The sequence below is a fragment of the Cricetulus griseus genome (genome assembly GCF_003668045.3).
Source record: "Cricetulus griseus strain 17A/GY chromosome 1 unlocalized genomic scaffold, alternate assembly CriGri-PICRH-1.0 chr1_0, whole genome shotgun sequence".
Taxonomy (NCBI): Eukaryota; Metazoa; Chordata; class Mammalia; order Rodentia; family Cricetidae; genus Cricetulus; species Cricetulus griseus.
The window spans coordinates 257,341,497-257,362,839 of record NW_023276806.1 but is presented as its reverse complement, the minus strand read 5'-3'; the positions used below and the strand labels follow the sequence as shown (position 1 = coordinate 257,362,839).

Sequence of the window (21,343 nt, the reverse complement as noted above, 5' to 3'; positions counted from 1 at the left end):
TCTGAGCACATAACTCTTTTCCACTCCAAAGTTCCAGTAGTATCAAAGTCCTCTCAAAAACATGGTCATATCTGTCACAACACCCTACCCTGGCTAAAATTGGTCAGGTTCTCTAGAGCAAAAAAGGATAACACTTAAAATAATGGTAGTCAAACCATACCAGAGAAGCTTAGAATTTGCTGTAGTAGGTGTGCAGGGTGTGCCTCAGTAGTCTCAGTGTTGTGCTAGAAGCCTAGAAGTTCCTGGATAACCCAATGCCCCCTGTTCCACAGTGTCAGCGCCTAAAAGCCAAATCTGCTACCAGCAAAAATGCCAACAGGACAAATCAACTCACTAGTCACAGGGAAGTCAGTCCAAGTGATCAAAAGCAAGGTGATCTTCCTTCTCCCATGCCCATTTTGTCTCGGCTGCCACCAGAAGGTGCAGCCAACACTTGGGTTTGTGGCAGGTCTTATCACATTAAGGCAGTCAGGAAAATTCATGCAGCTTCCTACTCCAGTAATTCCAATTTGTGCCAGGCTGACACTGAAGTCAATCATGAAACCCAAGGACAGTTTGACATATAGACCCCTTTGGAAGATACTCTACAGAATTCATGGTCCTCTCATATCAAGGATGGTGTGATTACCTAGAGGCCTCAGTTGAAAGAATTAAAGTTATTACTGGTTTAGTTGACACTGGTGCAGATGTAACTATTACCCAAAAGTCCTGGCCTCAGAGATGGCCTCTTAGAGATGTACAATTTAGGAATTGGAAATGTAACTAGAGTTCGACAGTGTTGATCGAGTGGTCTGCATTGGACCGGAAGAACAGAAAGGAAGGCTAAAACCATATGTCAGACATAGCAATAAATTTCTGGGGTCATGATCTCTTACAGCAATGGAATACCAGATTAATATTCCTCCAGTAGCAGATACAAATCATGTGCAATCTTTAGATCATAGAAAATTGGTAAGTCACTATGAAATCAGTTCCCAACCATCCAGGCTACATAGAAACTAAGTACAAATGATAGGGCTTTAGGCTCCTCTGAGGGTCTACCATTAAAATGGCTCACAGATGAGCAGGTTTGGGTAGGGTAATGGCCTATGACATCTCAGAGGCCAGAGGCTTTAGAAAAGTTAACACAGGAACACCTATAGGCTGGGCCTATAGAAGTATCTACCAGCCCTTGATATTTTCCTGATATGTTACCAAAATGTAGGTAAGTAGAGAATGCTGACAGACCTGAGAGCAACCAATGAGGTAATTCAGCCAATGGACTCTCTGCAGCCTGGAATGCCTTTGTCTTTCCTTGATATCTAAGGGATGGCCGATCATAGTCATTGATCTGAAAGATTGTTTTTTCACAATAGCAAGAAAACCATAGGGAAAATTTGTGTTAACTGGCTGTGAATTAAGAGTTGGTACAGTAAAGAGATTCCAGGGGAAGGTTTTGCCACAAGGAATGCTAAATAGTCCTACTATGTGCCAGCACTTCATACAGAAACTTTGGAAAACACTCGTAACAAATTTCCACAATCCCTTCTTTACCATTACATGGATAACATTCAGATTCTAATAAGGAAACATTGGAACTATGTTTGTAATGGTGAAGTTCTGCCTAATTTGGGTTTACAGATTGTCCCAGAAAAGATACAGAGAGGAGATTCTGTTATTAGGTTACAAGATAGACTTACAAAGAACAGACTGAAAAACTACAAATTAGAGTTATCAAAGCCTTAATTCTCTTCAGAAATTAGGGAAAATTTCTCAACCAGATAAAAATGGATGTGGAGGACATGACTTAAACAGTTTATGAATATTACCCACTGAAGCAGAAAAAGTATTGCAATGGGTGAAAAGCAGAATACTGGACGCACATATAGATCAGTAGACCTTAATCTAGCTTGTATTCTGGTCATATTACCATCCAGAGTAAACTCATCTCCAGAAGTCAAAGGACACTGCATGGGTAGATACTTAAGAGAAGGTAGCTATAACCATCAGACAAAAGAATGTGCCATATGGTTAACTTTACAGCTCTCTCTCAGAATTCTATTTCTCTATTTCCTATTTAGAGGTGGATTTGGCTTTCCTCTAAATCCAAGCACGTTTTAAAAATAAACTTCAGAGTTTCTGTATTGTACCAACAAGCCAACTGATGTAATACAGAATAGGAGAAAGATTAGGGACTGTCATCTTTTTCTTGGCTTTCTCTCTCAAGATGTAAACCATCTCATAATTGTTATGGTTGCCTTTCCCGGTATGCATACATATACAAGCAAACATTTCACTGCTAACATTTATGTTTGAGTCCCACACAGCCAATGAAGACCTGCGCAACAGCAATCCCTGGATGCTCCAGAAGGAAAATGGGCCATTCCTGCTCGAGTCCACACTGGATCCAACATACTTCGTTTCAACTGACACTCTGGGCAGAACTTCATGTACTGACTTCAATCAACACAAAAACTTCATTCAAGAGAAGGACTTCAACCTGGACTTTCAATCAAGCATCTCCCACCAGACATGTACAGATATAACCCATTCAGGACTGTCATCACACCAACATTTCTTCCCACAGGACCCCACGAGGTTGTCATCCTCACAGTTCTTCAGGAAAACTACACCCTATTTTCCCATGTTGACAACTAGTTAGGGCTAGGTTCCTAGTCATTCATGCTGGGTTTAGAAGGAGGTTCAAGCTTGGATATGTTTCAGATGACTAAACTGGATCTATTTCCAACTATACCTTAAATATGACACTGGTAGATTATTATAACTTGTTATTCACCCTTATGATTGTTAATTCATACTGCTAAGTTTTAATCCTCTTTTAGACTAAAAGGGGAATTCTAGGGAAAAGTGCTGACCACACCCACTTGGAGATTAGCACAAGTAACTAAAACCATGCACACTTGGGCATGGTCATTGATGTGGCAAAACTAAATATGAGGGCCACATGCATGCAGCTCCGTTCCCCGACATGCTTGGTTGTGTAAGACTAATGTGAATCCTTTCCTAATAAACATCTGCTCATCAAACTTGCTCTGACTCCTTTCCATCCACATTTTTTGGTTTCAAAATACCCAGCCATCATCTCTCCATGAATAAGTTGTTTATATTTAAAAGTAGAAAGGCTGGGCATGATGGCACACACCTTTAACCCCAGCTCTTTGGAGACAGAGCCAGGCAGATACCTGAATTGGAGGCCAACCCAGTCTACAGAGCAAGGTACAGGACGAACTAGAGCTACACAGAAATCCTGTCTCATTAAAAAAAAAAGTCACTGATCTCTCTGGAGTCTGACTGAAGCATGGCCTGGACCCCATAGTATTTATGCTGGGCTTGTTTCCCCCTGCTTCCAACATACACAAGTGAACATCTCTTGTGATTTCTGACGGCATTCTGACAACAGTTTGCTCTGAGTCAGGGCAGAGCTACCCACTAGCTGACCAATAGAGGTGTTGGAGAACTGACAGAGACAGGAAGTAATAAGGCAGGGCCAACAGGATCTCAGCCCTTTTGGATGCAGGAATGAAGAGATAGGAGGTCACTGGTGGCTTCTCTGCCACTTCTGACCATACACAGGTCTTACTCCACTTATCTCACTCCAGAGTTTTCATTGGTAAATAGATAAACACATCTAGCATCCAACCCAGGCACAAAACACACAATGTAGCTACTTGCCCTTGGCTTTCCTGCCACTAGAGTAACCTCTGAGTAAGTCTGGGATTTTCCTGTTGCAGCCTCTCTACAACAGCCTCCAGGTGCTGCCCAACTCCACAGGCCTCAAACTCCTGAGGTGCTTGGGTTCAAAACAGTTAGCCACCCACAACCTTCAGGCAGTGCCTACCACAACATTGCTTCTATATGCACATTTCCCTCTGTTCACAATTCAGTGGCCAGATTCAAGAACTTGGGAAAATAAGGGTCATGTGCTAAGTTTAGACAAGGCCTAAAGGAATCTTTCAGTGATTTTTTGCAAAGATTGACAAAAGCTGTACAAAAATAGGGGTTAGGTATTGGCTCTAAAAGCTAGACAAGTATTCATTCAATCTCTAGCTTTTGAAAATGCCAATTTAAATACAAAAAGGTGCATGAGTCCTGAAAGATCAAATCAGCACCAATGGAAGAATGGATCCTGCACACACCCAATGTTGAGTGCTTTGACTAACACTGAAGGTGGGTAAGGGAAGTGATCGCCAAATGCTATGAAAAGACATCGAAATACTCAATGTTTTAGTTGTGGTAGAATAGGATATCAGAAAAAATTGTAGACAAGGCATCCCCAGAAATAATGCTTCTTCTGGGAATAACCCAAGTAGAAGGTCCCAACCTTCTGGATTATATAGAAGATGCAGCAGACGCCAACAGAGGACCAGTGAATGTAGATCAACAGACGAATTAGGCAACCCTTTACTATTGGGAAACTTTTGGGGGTGGGCTCTTGAAGTCCCCCATGTCAAATAAGGTCCAGTCATTCTCAGTGTATGACAACCCTCCCCAGAATAATTAAGAAATCCAGTCCCTTTTGTAAAACATCATTCTGCTGTGAATGGTAGAATAGCTTTGGGGGATGAAAGAAAAATTCATGGAAGAAACAACGTATATTGGTAGGCTTCTATAGATGACCAAAGACTGAAACGGAGTCCTTGAAGATTACTGGACACAGGGGTGGGTGTCATTACAACACCAGAATGTTGGCATTCAAATTGAAGATTCGCAGTTACAGTGTCCCAGACACATCCAGACTGTCGGGAAGCGGATTTCAGTTTTCTAAGGAAGGGAAAAATCTAAGTGGTCTTTCAGGACTAACTCAGGAATTTCTCACTACCTGAGGAAATTAGTCAAACCCAGCCAGGTGATGCTGAAGATCCCAGGAAAGTAGGAATTTTGAGAAGTACCCCCATTTCATCTTAAGGACTTGACTGCTTTTGCATTAGAGAGAAGTATGGCACACCCAAAATGCACCTCACATATGAACAACATCCTCACAACACTACTGGGGAGCTGACCAAGTTCCTGAGAAATACAGTCTCCCAGAGCAGAGAGTGCAGAAGGATATTTAGAAATTTTTAAAGGAGAAACCAGTCAGGTGGAAACCAGTCTTGATTTAGAGAAGGCCAACCTGAACAGCTCACATTTCCAAAAACTCAGATATCCCTACAAGACCCAAACCAAAGTCCCAGAGTTACACTGAAATGGTCATGTCTTTTCTGGAGACTAGAGACTTTTCCAAGAAGGTGAAATATCATTGGAAGCCTAAGAAATCTTCCATGAATGAGCATCACCAACACTTGAGTATGTAAAGCGATAACATTGCCACAAACAGGCTGAAGTGCAGCTTGTTCAGAGACTTGGACCTCTGCCAAGAGATCATCTAAGAACTATGCTGCAATAATGAGCAGATAGGAAGTGAGCCCAAGAACATGACCATGAGAGAAGGCTCAAATGAACAGCCCCACAGTCGTCCTTAGGCTAGGGGACCTACAGAGGGCTTGAAGAGCAGGGATTGTCCACTCCCGGGTACTGACTATCCAAGTCAGCACTTCCTGCTCATGGGGATAGAGGCCGATGAAGGACAGGGGAGAGGAATTAGACAGTGGGTAAGCAATTCAGGCAAAGATGCAGTTGGGGCAGCGCCTGTCATCCTATCTTCCTTGGAATCCTTAGACAGGTGCTACCTAATCTCTGCTCATATTCCAAATCCTAGACTGGGAAAACTCACTCCCAGCAAAGTTCAGAATATCCTCAGAGAGAAGCAGTTGACCCAATGGTGGTCAAGAGAAAACAGAAATGAGCAGAGGAAATAGCCCCGGGCAGGATACTGCAAGGGCATACCTTCAGGACCCTGCTCCTCTGGACAGGCCCCTCCTATTGTTAACCACCTCCCAATTGTACCAGACAGTTAAACAGATCGTGAAGGCTGACCCAATGACTACATAATCTCTGGAGACTTCATCACAAGCACATACAAGCATGCTAATATGTACTGAGAACTGTTTAGTGTGTGAAGAATGGTCAGTCAGTTCAGGTCTAGTGTCTGAACACTGTAGAACATGAGTGACCATTCTGACCTGAATGGCAACCTTCATTTAACATACACCAGTCAGTCGTGTGAACAATAAAGCAGACACTGCCTCCGTGTCTCTGCGATTTTGGAATTCTAATCTCTCAACACTGAATGAGCGCCATCAGGAATTAAATCCTGAATTGCTCTATTTCATGTCATACAGAGCTCTCTAGCAGTTTGAATAGCCAAGTCTTCATTTAAGCCATTTCCTCCAATACATTGTGGCAGTGTTCAATGCAGCCATTTTGAAAAACCTTTGTATTGTGCATTTCCCTGCATGTTTCTGGGTGCTGAGTGTGTCCACCAAGGCTAGGACATCACCTCCCATGGAACAGTCCAACAGTTGTGAGCCAACCCCAGGACTTTTCTAGACCAGCAAATGCTCTAAACCAATGAATGAGCTCTGTCGGGTGATCTCATTACTCTTTTCCCCCAGAAAATTTTAACAGGTTTATAATTTAACAGGTTTATAATATAACTTTGTTATAAAGTTGAACTGCTGAAATGTGTTCACTGAAACATTTTGCTTGCATTAATGCTTTACATCTTGCATTTATATTAAAATTCACACAAATGAAAATGGAAAAACTGTCAATACCTGATTTCTGTCCCCTATTTTTCCACTCACAATCATATACTTAGGTACCTTTTGACCTCATCGAAAAAATAACATTCACAACTAACAGGAAGAGAAAAAATGTTTGAGAATGAAATGTTTCCCCTCATAGTGGATCTTAAGCATGTTCTCTGCTTTTGCGGTGTGCTAGCTGGATATATTTTGGCATAATTGTTACACGTTTGGCGAGGATAGCACACAGGTTGGTATCTTCAAAAAGGACAACCAGATAGGCCTCTGGAAGTGCAGATCTGTTTTGAAGTCCTGAGCAATTTCTCGAACCAGACACTGTAAGGGGAGCTTGTGAATCAGAAGTTCAGTGGATTTCTGATAGCGTCTGATTTCATGGAGTGTCATAGTACCAGACTTGTAACGATGGGTTTTTTTTCACCCCTCCAGTAGAGGGCACACTCTTGTGAGCAGCTTTTGTAGGCAGTTGTTTCCTAGGTGGTTTACCACTGGTGGATTTGCCGGCAGTCTGCTTTGTACGAGCCATGGCAAGAGCAGCTCCTTACTTATCTAACCCCTTTCTCCTTTGGCTGGAGCTCAGCAAGCGAGAGGCGGCGCTGGCGTTAGAGAGCAGGCTGACTGTGTGGCTGGGTGGCTGACCCCTTCTTTTCTCGATCCTTGATCTCTCTCAATTCCTTCTCATGACCACTCTTAATGCCTTTAGCTTTAATGATGTACTTGGAGACTATCCCAACTCTCCTCTCTGACCAAAGTCAGGTCCCTGAGTGTGGAGGAGTCAAGGCTAGTGGGATCTGGAATATATAAGATGTTACATGCCCTGGTAAAGAGATTTCCTAGCATCTCATGAGGTGTCTTAAGGAATTCTAGGAATGGACACTGAATTTGAAGTGGACATCTTTGACGACTGTTTATCTAACCCCAGCTTTGTCATTCTTAGTCTGTCTCACTGTGGAATGACTCACTCTGTCAGCACATTCACCTTAATTTGGAGATCTCAGCCTGAGAATCAGACAGAAAAGGGAAGATTGCTATGCATTAAAAATGTTCATTTGACTTTGGATGATGTAGAGAGAGAGAAGACAGCAGGGCAGCCTGACTAACAGCACTGACAGCCTCTGCCTCAGTAGATTGAAGGAATAGCAGGGTTCTTCACACTTCCAATCTGGAGCCTATGTCTCAACCAGTCTCCCAGGAAGTCTATGCACCTCCTCTTCTCTTGGAGACTTCCTACAGGCAAGCTTAATGACCCCTACAGGAACCCAAACATGGAGGTCAGTTACCATACAGAGATCCTGGTTCCTAAGAACTATTATTCCCAAGTAGCAGTCCTGTAACGTGTGCTCTGTCATAATAGGAGTATGTTTTTACCTGCCAATCCCAATCCCTGGGACAGGAAATAGCTAGTGGCATGTAAGAACTTTGGAGCCTGGAAATGGTGGGCAGCATGGTCTAAGTCATTAAAAGTATCTCCCAACTGAACACAACTTCCTTCCTCGGAGTGAGCAAGGCTCCCAGTGTGAGATCTGTAATGAAACCTAAGATTCTTAGGCTGCCACCTCCGATCATTAGCTTTGAAGATGAAGACCTATGACCAGTGGTTACATCTGGAATGTGGCCCCATCATGACCATGTGTCTGCACTGCCAATTTGTGACTCCTGGGGGTTCAGTGAAGACCTTGGCTGGAGCCCTGCCAAAGTGTCTGAGATTCCTCTTCAAGCAGGGGATCTGACCCCCCATATTCAGAGTCCCGAGCCACTCTCCACAGGCAGTGGACAAACAAACCAAGAAGCAGCACATCTGGGGAAACTAGGCCTTGGCTGTTGGGAGAGATGCTGGGAGATGTTTGGCCCCAGCCCATGGGGTCTCCCTGAGTTGCTTGGCAAACAATACTCAGTTTCATCTGGTTTTCTAGGCATGGCTTACAGCCCTGGCCTTACCCCACTGGCACCAAAACCACGACCACTTACAGCACAGTGAAAAACCCCAGGTGTAAGTCTCTATAGAAGGCTGTTCCCTCCCTGCAAAAAGAGGCATACACACATTCTCCTAGCACAAACAACCAGATATTTCTGACATCTTAACTAAATCTCCAGGCTTTTGCCCCAAACTGACTTGGTCGTGGTGCCATCACCACAAGGGGAGTTTCCATTAGACCTAGTTGTGGCACAGGAGACACTTGGCTACTTCATCTTCCCTGGGCTCTTTCTAACACAATCTAGTCAGATGAGCTTTCTTAGTGATGACCTGCCTAGCCTTTACCCCCGCCCCAGCTTCACTATGTTCAAGTAAGGCCAGATGAGCCTCATTTCCCAAGAAAATAAAACCCAAGAAATACCCTTATATCCACTTCAAGTAGGAAGACTTCCCATGCACAAATGTTTTTGTAATAGCCCCACAGAATTGACATTAATCCTACAATTTGAAGCAAAGTAGAGAAACAGGAGCATGAACGTCCCTCCCCCTTCTAGACACTATGGAAACAGGAGAGGTTACTAAGTCCCACACACCAGCCTTAAAGTTCAGGTCTGGAGACAGAAACAGGAGGGCAGTAGTTGAGCTCCGGCCTGTTAGCCTCTCTGTGGACACAGGATGTGCTCATGTGTGCTCTTCCCGCCAGCCTGGTCCCATAGCCGCATCAACCCCAAATGACCACACAAAACATTAGCATTCCATTGACCATCAGCCTTGGCTTATTTGGCTAGCTCTGTCTAAGTTATCCCAATTCTAATAATCTAAGTATTTCCATGTTGTCTTACTGGAGAGTGGTCCAGGGACCCATTACTCCTCTGGTGTCCTCCACGGACTGCCCAGCATGTTGGCAGAGAAGAGGGATTTCCTGTTTGTCCCTGCTTGTATTCTGGTTCTGTCCAGCTACATCACTTCCTTCCTAGCCAGTCAGCCAGTCAGTGTTTATTCATTAACCATAAGAGATACTAATACACAGGACTTTCCCCATCAGGATGCAGTTAGGGAAACATGGGACAGTTCTATCTATCCTTTGGCACCTTGCCCTTCATACATGTCCATCTCCTGTGACTCTGGAGCCTTAGCCCTCAAACACTGTTGGCAGATGTGTCCCAGGCCCCACAGGATCTGCATGAATGCCTTGTCTGCCAATAATGACAGGTGCATCCTGTTTTCTAGTCCTGGGTTACAGCCCCCACCATACCCCCACTGGCATAAAAGACAGCTCTAATACCTGGGGTATTTCCACTGTGGTGTAAAAGTCTGTACTTCAGGCTGCTCCCTCCCTGTAAAAACTGAGATGCACATAGCATAATCGGCCAGACATCTCTTAATTAAATCTCCAGGCATTCGCCTGATACTTGTTCCACTGGACCTAGATGTGGTGCAGGAGCCACACACCACCAGGATCATGTAAGTTCCTGTCACCAGGCTCAGAGGGGCTGATGAATCCACACAGGCTGGCTTCTAATTTCTCAGGTCATCTGAGGTTGTCACTTGTCCCAGGCCATTATGCCAAGACACTCCCCTCCACCACCATAAGGTTTAGACCTCTGGACCCAGCCCCACTCAAGGGGACCAAGATCTGGTACCTGGCCCTGCCCTGGCATCCTGTGTTGACCCAAAACTACATGTGCTGGGTTGGGCCATTTGCTAAACCTGATAGTTCAAGCCTAAATCATGCAGCCCTTAGTCCCTGTTGGATCTGGATTTGCTGTGGCCTCTGTTGAATCTACACTCAGGAGACATCTCCCTCTGAGTTTGGCAGGGAGAGCTCATGCTTTAAGAAAAGCTGACAGAGCAGAGCAATAGTCAATCCACAGGACAGGAGAATGAAGGCATTAAAGCTGCAGTGCAGGCTGGCGCTCCTGGGTATTTTTCCACTCAAGGGTGGCCCTCTCAGTCTCCCACAACCAGGAACTTAGGAGAGCCTTCTTCAGAGTTAGGGAGTCGTCACTGTCCTTTGCTGTCATCATGCCTACATAAAGAAAGCTTCTACAACAGGGATGGCAGGTAGCTTCAAAGTTCAGAGCACCTGACCTCACCTGTGTGTACCTGAACACATACCTATACAATACATCAGACCTTAAAGAAAATGTCTCAAGCAGCATGTAAGAAGTGATTTTGGGACCATGCCTGTCTCCGGGAACAAGTAAAGGAGCAGGCCTATCTCCATGGTAGACAGATCACCCCTCAGCCCATGGTAGACAGATCACCCCTCAGAGGCGCTGGAGAAGCTCATCCAGAACAGGTTCAGGAAGTTGGATCGCTTCCCCGAAGCCTTTAGCTCCCTTCATTACGAGGGAACAAGGACATCCAATCCCCCCCGGCAGCTGCTTGAGAACAATACTACCAGGTCTCCCAGGCACCCGGGGTCATCTTCAAAGCCCTGAAGGTCAGTTGGCTCCTGCCCTGAGAACCTCTCACGAGGATGCCAGCAGAACACCCAGTTCTCCAGTGCTTAGTGCAGGCACTGAGCAACGGCTTCAGCGGTGAGATCCCTAACGACCAAATGGTGCACAGTTCATGTTTTCCAGACGAGCACTTCACCTGCTCCTCGCTTGCCTCAGCTGTGGGTTGGATGTAAGAACAGCATGAACCATGGCAAGGAAGGAGTACCTCATGAAGCCAAGACTCGTTGTATGTCATACACCAGTATGACAACCGAGTTTATACTGCTATGAAGAGAGGCAAGGAGGTCAGCGTGGTGCCCAAAACATCTGCCTCCACTGACTCTCCCTGGATGGGACTTGCAAAGTACGCCTGGTCTGGGTATGAGGTCAAATGTCCCAATGAAAGATTTAAAATTATCTAGCTAAGGAACCAGATGCAGCTCTGCTTGCCACCCCCCTGATGTGCCCCTGACCCAGAGACTTGCTCACCCCGACTCAGTTCCTGGAATTTCCCTACTGCCAGCAAAGCCTAAGATAGCTAAACCACCAGATCAGGAATTTCCAGATGGCTACCCCCCTAGGAGAAGCCCATATGGGAACAGACTGACCAGGAGTCAATAGATAACGGAGTCCTTGAGAAGCAAAGACCACTGTCTTAGGCAAGATTGATTATCACACTCAGAGGTCTGGTCTATTTACCCAAGGGATGGGCCTGGAGACCATCTGGCCCCAAGGTAAGAAACTTAAGCTCGTGACTCTTGTCACGGACTCAACAGTCAGAGGGTAGCAAACCCCCCTTAAGCTTATGGTTTTTGCCTTTAAAAGCGCCTGTGACTGAGCGACGGGGCTTCTCTCTAGCCTGTGTGCTGAGAAGGCCCGTTTGTACAAACGCTTCCCGTTCAATAAAACCTCTTGCTCTTTGCATCAACTGGACTGGACTTTGAGTTCTTGGGGAGCCAGCCGGATTGGGGAGACTCCTCACCCCAAGGGTCTTTCACTAACTCTGCTATGGTCTATGGGAGCCAGCAATACTGGTTTGGGAACCAAGATCCTGTGATACAGTGGTGCCGACCGAGATTGTACATGTGTGGCCTGGAACTGATGCATTTCTGAAGGACAACAACAATGCTGCCCCAATGTCTGTTGGATGGGATGAACTTTATGGCTCAGTCAGTGTCTGAGCTTAGCCTTGGACCCACTAAGGCTGTGACTTCTTGGCTAACAGACCAGATCCGCCCCTGCCTACTGGAGGCCCAACTCCCAGATCCTGAGCTGCAGCCAGTGTGCCACATACTTCAAAGACAATAACACCAAGCATCACTGTGAGCTTCTAGACAGGGCTTCTGTGATGAGTGCTCCCATGACCGGAGGGAGGGCTGTCCCCTCTCGAGGCTGGGACCATCCAAGTCTGAGTCAACTGCAATAAAAAGCCTGGAGACCTTTAACCCCCCACCCCCCAAAAAAGTGATTTTGGCTCGAGCCTCCCACTCGAGAACCAGTTCTGCGTATCCCGGAAGTGAACATATATCTTCTGGATTTTGACTCCAGCACGTGGTTGCCGGCCGGATTCTGGGTGCTGCTGTCCAGGGGAGCAGCTTTCTGCTGCTGCCCCAGAGTCAGGACACCAGACCGCAGCCATCGGGGGCCATGGAAGGCCCGAACGTGGACGAGCTGCTGGCCAAGGTGGAGCCGGAGGCAGCAGAGAAGCTGCCGGGCATCGCGGTGCACAAAGAGCTGGAGCTGGAGCTCGACCTGGGCAACCTGCTGGCTTCGGACCACCACCCCTCCGACGGTGCTGCGCCATGCTGGGCCCTTGGCCAAGGCCTAGCTGCGGACCCTGGAGCGGGACAACACGCAGCTGGTCATCAGCCAGCTGCTGGCAGCAGTTCGTGCGCCTAAAGGGCATCAGGCCCAAGAAGACCAACCTCGCGTGAGTGGCCAGTGGCGGCGCCGCTGGGTTACAAGTGCGCCAGGATGACACTAAGGAATGGCTGATCCAGGTGCCAGGGGGCGCCCACCCCATGGAAGACCAGTTCGCCAAGCAGATTCAGGCCAAGAAGGACCACGTGGCCAAGAACCAGCTGAACCGACTGCAGAACCTGGCCTGAGCGAGCACACAAGGTCCAGATGCCCAGCTCAGCCGGCCTCACCCTCCAGGACACCAGAGGAAGGAGGAGCTGGCCCGTGCCACACAGGTAGCCAAGGGCTCCACCGCTTCGGTGGGGTCCTTCCAGGAGAGCCTGCCCCAGGAGAAGGCGCCCCGGGGACACCGGCAAGAAGAGGACATTTCAGCCCCTCTTGGGACTTTCCAACTGGCTCTTTTTCTCGGCTGCAGTTACTTCGAGTCATGAACAGCAAGAAGCCTCAGCTGGACGTGATGAGGGCCACCAACATCCTCAGAACCCTGCTGTAGATCTGAACAATGTCCTGAGAAATATCGTGTTCCCAAGCAGAGAGTTCAGAAAGATATTTACAATTTTCCAAATGAGAAACCAGACATGTGGAAACACGTCTTGATTTAGGCAAGACCATCTTGAACAGATCAGGTTTCCAAGAATTCAGATGTCCCTACAAGATCCAAACCAAAGACCCAGAGATACATGGAAAATGGTCAATACATTTCTGGAGACTGGAGACTTTTCCATGAAGGTGAAATATCATTGAAAGCCTAAGAAATCTTCCATGAATGGACATTACCAAGACATGAGGCCAAGTATAAGGCATGAACATTGCCAGAAACAGGCTGAAGTGCAGCTAGTTCAGAGGCTTGGACCTCTGCCTAGAGATCTCAGAACTATGCTTCAAAAATAAGCAAAGGAGAGCATCAGGCATTCTTCCACAGCCACACTGAAGACAGGCATGAAAGAGGCATCAGGGTGAGGTATGGTGAAGAGGTCCTACATGGATCAGCCCTTTCAGCCTGAGCCTGAGCTCCTGTGTATACGAAGTTCAGGAGGAGCTCCCCATCCACACTCCAGCAGCCAGCAATGAGAAGTCTGCTGTAAGATGAAGCTCTGGTTGTATCTGCTCTGAAGGAAGTACCCATGGAACTCTTCCCAACACTTTTGAAAGGTGCCTTCATGGCAAACAGACAGACATCCTGACAGCGATATGGGCACCCTGGCCCTTCAGCAATGCCTTCCTGTGAGAGCCCCGATGAAGATTCCCGATCTGGTGATCTTGAAAGCTGTGATGGGTGGCCTTGATTTGCTGATTAAGCAAAATGATCGCCCTAGGAATTGCAAACTAGAAGTGCTGGATCTTTGGGATGCCCAACATAACTTCTGGAATGCATGGGCTGGAATAGAGGATCGTGTCTGCTCTCCAGATATCGTTAGCGAGACCCAACCAGTGGTGGGTTATCCAATATGACAGGGAAAGCAGGTTGTGACTGTGATGATGAACCTTTTCATCAAGTCCAGGCATCTGTTAAATGCCCAGAGTATTTCCATTGATGGGCCAAAAAGAGAAAAGATGTTCTGCAGGTGAACTGTGAAAAGCTGGAGATTTGGGCCGTCCTGCCTTTAACCCCCTTAAGTTGCTGGAGATATTAGAGCCAAGATCTATACTGGAGGCGACTGTTCCCTGGGACATGAGATCCCTTGTAATGCTTACAAGGGCAAGATGAGAACATTCAGAAACTCCATCTCCATGATATCTTAATGCCTTTGGAATGGATTAGCAACCAAGAGATGAAAGATCATTTCCCAGGTCTCCCAACTCATCAAGCTCAAGCATATCTATTTGAATGGGGTTTTCTTCCTGAATTAAAGACTGAACCAAGTGCTCAGGTCCTTGAGGAATCCCTTAGAGACCCTTCCAACCACGCACTGTGTGCTATCAGAATCAGACATGAGGTATCTTTCCCAGGATCTAAGCATCCATCAGCTCACACATCTGGACCTGACTGGTGTCAGCTTTTTAAATTTAAGTCATCCACTTCTAGGAATGCTGCTAGAGAGACTGACAGATACACTGCAGACATTGAAATTGAGGGGTTGTATTTGCTCATGGACTTCCAAATTGGGGTCCTTCTCCCTGCCCTGAGACAGTGTTCTCAGCTGGTTGAGGTGAATTGTGAAGAACTTCCTGTCTGTGTCCAGTCTGAAGAAGCTGCTGCAGCACACTGCCAACCTGAGACATCTGGCCCGGGAGGTACACCCTGCTCCTGAAGAAATCTACGATAGCATCGGTAATGTCATGCCAGACATATTTGCCCAACATTGTTCTCATCTCATGGAAATACGACTGGCTATAAGAGAGCCAAAAGAGGTCTACTTTGTGAGTCAGAGATGTCTAGATTGCCAGGGATACTGTGTCTATATCCTGGAGGCCTCACTATGTTCCTGTTGGGTATAAATGACAGATTAATGCTGGGCTCTGAGAAACGAAGTCCAGGACTCAAGTGATGCATTGAGACACAGAATGACTGTTTAAGGGGATTTGGATTTATTTAAAAACAATGTTTCATAGATTCAGACAAGAGAGGTGTCCCTGGAGAATCAGGGGCTCCTGATCGGCTGAGGGCCAACACTGAAGGCCCAACCATGGACAGGAAACGAGATTTGGAAATGGTATGGATTGTATCCCAGCACAATCAGGGTATGAAAGACCATAGACACAGGGAAGGATCCAAAGTCAGGATAGTACAGAGCATAATGGACTGGTTGAGGTGTGTTCCAGGCCTGTCTTTTCCTTGTGTGACTTAAAGATTTATACCATATTCACATACATTTCTTTTTGAACAATAACGTTGAAGGAAGAATGAACTTGTATTGAGCATACAGTGTTCTCACTATTCAGCTGTGATCCCTCTCTGGTTTTGAGAGTGATTTAAGCTGGATATTATTTCCCCCACCATCCTTAGCATTACAGATTCTAATAAAACAGTTTTGCATGAAAAAACAAGGAAGTGAGCACAAGAATACAACCATGACCATGACAAAAGGCTCAAATCCCAAATTCAGATGAACAGCCCACAGTTGTCCTCAGGCTAGGACCTACAGAGGGCTTGAAGGGTATTGTTCACTCCCAGGGTGCCGAGTATCCCTGTGAGCACGAAGTGCTGACTTGGATAGAGACCTAGGAAGGACAGGGGACAAGAATTAGCAGACAGTGGGTAAGCAATTCTGGCAAAGATGTGCTGTGCCTGTCATCCTATCTTCCTTGGAATCCTTAGACAGGTACTGCCTAATCTCTGTTCATATTCCAAATCCTAGGCTGGGAAAACTCACTCCCAGAAAAAAGTTCAGAATATCTTCAGAGTGGAGCATTTACCTGATGGCGGTCAGAGAAAACAACTGAACAGAGGAAGAGCCCCGGGCAGGATACTGCAAGGACATACGCCTCAGTTAACAGGGACCTCCAAAGTGAATGTCCATCCTAGGGACACCTTAGTCAAGCTCATACTGAAGCCCTGGATAGAAGTTTGAGTCCACTCCTGAAGGTCATGTTGAAATGACACGCCCAAACTGATCATGTGCCTCCATGAGCTATTCATGAATACCTTCTACTGGATGGACTGGCAAACAATGGTCTGTCCCTCACATGGCAAGGCTCCTTCAGAAGTACTTATACAAGTAGCTTTTGGTGCAGGACTCTTGGGCTCATGGAAGCCCAGATTGTGAGGAGTCAGCAAGTGTTCAAGGGCTGGAGTTCATGTTCTCAGACCAGATGCCGACACCTGAAACTCAAGTGCTGGCTTAAGGAAGCCTGGGTATCAAACACAGGGCTGTGTCCTCCAATGTAGTGGTCACAGTCAATCACTTTTTAAAGGAAAGGAGGAATATGATATAGAAATGATACTTTGTATTGGAATGGATCTTCATTTGTTGATATTTAGATTCTAGATGTATAGATATTCTTCAAACCTTTCAAAGACCCACAGAATACATGACATTTAAATGGTTTAGGGTTTTTCTTAACAGTGAGAAACAACTGCTGCTGGAACACCAATTACACCTGAGAGGAAGATGTACATCCAAGAAACTCATTATAGAGTTTGCTTTTGATGTGTCAAGACTAGCTATTTGGGGAAGAAGTTGCCCTTTCCTGAACTGTTTGGCTATTTTACAAACTGGACATGCAGGACCCACAGTGAAGATGAACAATCTTAAAGAGTTCCTGCTTCATTTAAGAGTCTGCCAGACATTCCACAGGACATAGAAAAAAGGTGACAGACAAACTGCCAATACAGGTGGACAGTTTAGAAATTCCTGCTTTGCTGAGAAGTCTGCCGGACACATTGTGGCCTGTAGGCTAAAGATGGATACCCCAACATTATCAAGAAACTTTGGGTGACTGTCTAGGAAGCAATGTGCCTGTCAGTTCTAGAGTTTATATATATTATCATTCTATGGTCTTTGATAGAATTGAAGATAGTTATAGTAACACAGAAAGAATGGTTGAAATCTTATAGTTCTTACTTGATAACTGTTTTGTTATATAAAAAGAAGGCATAGATGTTGGGACCCAGAGCCCACGGGATCTCTAAGAGTTGTTTTCAGCATAACCACAGGTACCTCCTGTTTTCCTGACTTCACCCCACTAGCATCAATATCCTGTTGTGAACCATTCGCTTGGAGATTTTTTAAGTCTGTAATATAAGGCTGATCTACAATAAAGGTAGAAGACATTCTCTCAGAAAAGGACTAGTCATCTTGTGGTTCATCCAAATCTCCAGGCTTTTGCCGGATAATTGGACATCATGGTGGCCAAGGGCAGCCACGCCTGCCCTTCAGTCCCACATGGAGCATATAGCTAGTAGGGTCCTGTCTCCAAGAAGCTGAAATCCCTCATTCATTGTATACTGCAGATCCCTCTACATGGCTCTGTACAGAGGTTCCTCCAGCATAAACATTAGCTGTTTGAATAGCCAAGTTCATTTATTCAATGGAGTAATTTCAACACTGGTCCGAGTTACTGAGAAACAATGTTTCTTCAACCATAGGCCAAATGCCACCAGTTCCCTCCCTCCCCACCACAACTTCTAAGGATATCATTTCCTCAGTTATAAAGTCAAAGCACCACCTGCCCCTGCTGAACATCCTTCTGGGACAACTCTATTAATAAGAGGGACACTCTGACACCTGCAAAATGCATACTCAGAACAAAAATGTCATTCTGCAAACATTTTGAGGCCAAATCCCACGAAACCGAAGATAGCCATCAAAGAACCCATGCATCTAAATTTCGAGGAGGAGCAGAATGGCATAGTTGAAGCTGAAACTTCAGAAAGGGACTTTCTTTGCTTCCTGGGGAAGAATTACCATGAGATCACCTCTGCCTAGGGCTGGGAATTGCCAACCTATTTTCTCTAATATAAAGACCTTCTACCAGTCCCTGGATGCAGGTGGTATGTTGTCCATGGCAGACTGTTCCTTGCAGGTAAGACAGGCCAGGTTTGCCTGCAGACGAACCTGGGTTTTGTCTTTACCTGGGGTCCAGACATTCCCAAAAGGATGATCTCTTCTTCATATTACCAGCCTGTGTTTTCCCAAACCCAGGAGTAGAAGATTACTTGCTGTGTCCTGAACGCAGCCAAAGAAATATGAGGATGAGGAATTTTACAAGAGACAAATGCCCAACAAGGAAATACAAAATGCTACCTCCAAATTTGCCAGATCTCCTACAAGGTATTTCTAGATTGGGTTAATGAAGAAGGAAAGACCCACCTTAAATACTGATGGCTGTGGTCCTGGACTGATTTAAAAGAATCAAGCTGATCAGCATTCAGCATTTTCTGCTTCCTGACTTTGTTGTCATGTGACCATCCACCTATCACTGTTTCCATGTCATCCCTGCCATAGACTGGTCCTTCAGATCATTGAGCCCAGAGAAACCATAAAGTTGCTTTCCCAGCATTCAGTCATAGCAACTAAGTAACAGATGACTTTCTGAATGCCCACTAAGAAATACATAAGCAGGGCTGTTTGCCGCTTGCTCCCTAGTCAGGTACCAACCAAACATGCTGTTTGAATTCTCTCAGTCTAAGACTGGTGGGTTCATTGTGAGGTGAAATTTTCTTTAAGAATATGGCCCCCAAGTGTATCACACACTAGCCTCTAGTAATTGAAAGTATCTAGTTTGACTTTGTATTAGCTTACATGTGATCTACTTTAGAATACCATGCAGAGCTCAGATTTTCTGTGATTTATTAGTGAGCAAGTAGATGGGGATTCCCCATATGTATTCTTGGCTCAGCAAGATCAAAGCTAGAGTACTATGGAAGCCAAGCAGGTCATTGGTAACTTGAAAGATTTTTTTTAAATGTACACCACCTTAGCATGGTAGTTTACACTTTAGTTCAAAGTACTTGTACTTGAGAGCAGAGACAGGGGATCTATGAGCTCAGGACAGCCTAGTCAACTTGGCAAGTTCCAGGACAGCCAAGATATATGGTGAAATCCTGTCTAAAAAAGCAATTTTAAGGAAATGAAGTGTTGGGGACCAAAAAAAGTTCCACTATGGAATGTCTTAAGGTCCATCCTCTGGTTTCAGTAAACAGGAACACCTGGGCACGCCAGCCTACAATTGTATTGCTAATGCGAGCAAGTCTGCTGTTGTATACCATGGCCTCAGTGTAGAATGCCTCCTAGTTTGCATCTCTATGGGCCTAAGCATTGAGTAGGCCCACACCTGGGCTGATTATTCTGTCTATGTGACTAGGAACTGTTTAGGTAATGCTTGAATTAATAGAATCACTTGATATTAACTATATGCATCATAACAGATGCTTCCTGATGCTGCTCCTGCCCTTGGAAGACTATTTAAATGGACTTCTCAATAAACCATAGCTTCTCAGCATGAGCTGAGAGTCCTCCTGAGATGACAAGATGCCTGGGTGTGGTCTTATCTCATTTGTGTTGCTAGGAGTTTTCAAATCCATGCTCCCCCACTCAGGCTGAACCTCATGGCTGCCATGGATTGGGGCTGAGACATGCCAGGCCACGACAAAATGGGGTTCAATGTGGGGCCTGAGAACTCTGGAAGAAGCTATGGACACCAGGAAGAAAAGGACACCAAAGAAGCAATGGAAAATGCAGAAGCGTGGACACTTCGAAGAGATAGTCATTGCGGTCAAACTGGTTGGAGAAGCACACACAAAAAAGAAATTGGCCAAATGTGGTGAGTGAAGAGCATTAAGTCAGGAATAAAACTGTATATAGTTTTAGAAATAGGAAACAGATATCCGTAATATAAAATAGGAAGACATCAGCCAGCAGCTGACAAAAAACATGGTAAATCAGGTTATTTAACCCTTAAAGCAGAAATGTGCACAAAAGTATATATAAGACAAAATGTCAGCCAGCAGCTGACAAGGTAAAGCGGGTTATTTAACCCTTAAAGTAATTAAAGGTGCACAAAGTAGATGTGAGAGTGAAATGTCAGTCAGATGATAAAGTAGTAAAATGTAATGTGTTGAACTCCGGAGTGAAAAAAATACAGGTCATTGTAAATATGAAACAGGAATACTATTAGCCAGATGGTGAAGAGAAGTAAATTAGCCTTGAATGTAAAAATGTAGATAGTTAGAAAAATCAGGCACGTAATTGTTACTCAGATGATTGTATATTTACTTGGGTATAGTTTAATAGCTAGGAGAGCTAAAACAAAGCAAAAGCAAATATAGGGAATTTAGAGTTTAAGAATTTTAAAAGGATCCTTCCTGCTTGCAAAAGCCACCACCGTGACTCTGTCAGTGTTTCAGAGTTGCGCCGGGGATTGAGAACACAGATGTGGCCTTACACACAGGACTGCAGGAGATATCTAGGAACGTAATGGAGAACAAAAAACTGCAAGCCTACTTAGGGGCGGCTGGATGATAAAGAATATATAGGATAAATGATTGGGTAAATGATTGGGATGAGCAGGGAGAGAGTTAATAAGTACCCAGATGGAGAGTATTCAACTCCTTCATTTTAAGCTGGGAATACAGAAAGGCAAATACTCAATGGGAAAATTCAGCAGGAGCTAAGAGACTTAAACATTTTAGCCATATTGCTTACAGGTGATAGAAAATTTACAGGTTTCCTCAGATCAGAGAGGATCAGGGGAACATAAGCAGGATGCATGCGCCAATACCATTCAACAGCTCAAGGAACTAAAAACCAACAGCAGTTTTACCCAGAGGCTGATAGGGAATATTACTGTAGAAGCCTCACCTCTTGGAAATTGAAAGCGGGTAACCAAGGCCTGCTGGTCAGGAGGAGGATATTTATTATAGAAAGTAGGCAGGGACCTAGGGAGTTGGTTCAGAATTGGTTTCTAGGCCTGTGTGGACATTGTACAAAAAAGTTAGAGACACAGGTGTTGGAACTTTGATTGTGAAACAGCTAGCT

The 21,343-nt window shown here is 45.3% G+C and overlaps 2 pseudogenes; both read left to right on the top strand.

Moving 5' to 3' along the window:
- Window positions 1–11,122: 11,122 nt before the first annotated feature.
- On the top strand, window positions 11,123–12,545 carry LOC113833342 (annotated as a pseudogene).
- Window positions 12,546–12,650: 105 nt separating this feature from the next.
- Window positions 12,651–13,416, top strand: LOC100756594 (annotated as a pseudogene).
- The last annotated feature ends 7,927 nt before the right edge of the window (window positions 13,417–21,343 follow it).